We start from the raw sequence: 2,371 nt of genomic DNA on the forward strand, positions 1-2,371 counted from the left end.
TCCTGCTTGTGACATAAAATAAGGATATGAAGGGTATTATTGTTACAAGGATCCTGCTGCACCAAACTGCTGACACAATCATATTGTTCCACATCAGGACGAAGTAAAGAGGCATGATATAACCATCCGCATTAATTGGGGTAGATGATGGCTCATCAAGGTCAAGGTATAGCTAGGGGAATTAGGGTAAAATTGTGCAAATTAGTGATGAAAGCACCAAATTTGGTACAAAGTAACTTGAGACCACTATTAATCGATGTTGATATAGAACCACATTGAGAAATTCCTCTAACAGTGTAAAATAGGGTGATGAAAATCCGCCTATATGAGCTATATTAAAACAAAGGGACGTAATCCATGAATTATTTGTTGACAATCGGCGCTTTATAAATATCTTATTTTTAGCCGTGTACGCGGTTGATTATTTTGGCTTAAATAATTATCATTGTTAAAAAATGTGCCTATATGTGATATAGGACCGTATGGGCCGGTAGTATAGCTTTATTATGAGGACTGGAAGGGGGGGGGGAGAGGAGGAGATGGTGCTGGTATTAGTTTTACTTGTGTTGTGTTGGTCGTCATCGTGGTGAAGATGATGGTGGAAGTGATGTTGGTGATAATGATGATGATGATGAGGTGATTGTGGTGATAATAGTAGTGATAATGGTGATGATGTTGATGAGGTGGTGGTGGTGGTGATCTTGGTAGTGATGATGATGATGATGATGATGATGATGATGATGATGATGATGATGACGAAGACGATGATGATCAGGATGATGTTGATGATGATGTTGTGGTGGTGGTGATGGTAGTGGTAGTGATGATCATGATAATGATGATGATGATGATGATGATGATGATGATGATGTGATTATGGAGATAGTAGTATTGATAATGGTGGTGGGGATGATGATGAGGTGGTGGTGATCGTGGTAGCGGTGATGATGACGATGATGATGATGATGATGACGATGATCAGGATGATGTTGATGATGATGTTGTGGTGGTGATAGTGGTATTGATTATGGTGATGTTGGTAACTATTAATTTCGAAAATGAAAGACTTTCTTGGTGACGTATATTAACATTTTTAGATGATTAGGATCCAACAAAAATCATATTTATTAGACAAATGTCTGTGGAACACATTTTTCTTGGGAGGCTTGAGAGAATTTAACAGCAGCCTTTTCTTGTTTATCCTGATCTCTTTGAATTCTTTTAACGGCGCAAGATAAGCCAATACCTCGTTGTCAGTATTTTCCATGGCAGTATGTTCAAGAAAACTATATGTTGTCTTATTGAAGGCTAAAAATGTTTCCTTTCCTGAGGTTGGCCTGGTAGGACCGGCTGGAGTCTTTCTCTTAACCTGATTGGGTGAACATACGACTGGGTGCAACCTCATTCACAGCATCCTTTGCTAAACATCTTGATTAATTCTGGCAATTTATGGATTCTTCTCTCTCTCCTCCTCTCTCTCCCCTCTCTCTCTCTCTCTCTCTCTCTCTCTCTGCTCTGTTCTGTACTTGAATGTTTTATATATAGCATGGCTCCAAAAAGGAGCCCTTTTGTGAAACACACCGAATAACAACTTGCAAAAACCTAACAGAAAACATGAATAAACAACTCTAAACAGATGTTATTTTATTAGACTTTAGTAAATCATTTGATAAAGTCAATGACCATACTCTGGTTATTAAACTGCGGATATATGGAATCATGAGTAACACACACGACTGGATAATGGATTTTCTCACTAATCGTAAACAACTGAAAGAGCAATGTCAGACTCAGCTCCAGTACTACAGGTGTGTCCCTAGGTACCGTACTGGGTCCCCTCTTGTTCCTTATCTACATCAATGATTTGCCTGAAAGATTTTCGCTAGGAACTCAACTGAGACTATTTCCGGGTGACAGCCTTTTGTACAGACCAATAAGGCATAAGAAAGATTCTGAAATTCTTCATCGGGACCTAGGTTCCAGAAAATTACCAACAAAAGAAAGATAATACACAATACACTAGAAGACGTCACCAAAGCAAGGTATCTCGGAGTAACGATAAACAATCTCCTGACCTGGAAAGACCACATTGGAAACATACACAGGAAGGCAAACTCCACCCTGGGATTCTTGAGAAGAAACCTCTTCGGCTACAAAGTAGCCATAAAAGAGAAATGCTATAAAGTTTATGTTAGACCAACACTCGAGTAAAGCGGTAAAGTATGGGATCCTGATCACACCTCCGAAATTTGGTAAATAGAATCAATAAAAAAAAAGCTATAACATTCGTTCAACAAAATACTCAAACAAATCAAAGTCATATATGGAACCATTGAAGGATAGGAGAGAGAAGAATAAACTAAATGTATTT

Source organism: Berghia stephanieae, chromosome 1 (genome assembly GCF_034508935.2).
Source record: "Berghia stephanieae isolate SIO BIC M18660-M18661 chromosome 1, UCSD_Bste_1.3, whole genome shotgun sequence".
Lineage (NCBI taxonomy): Eukaryota > Metazoa > Mollusca > Gastropoda > Nudibranchia > Aeolidiidae > Berghia > Berghia stephanieae.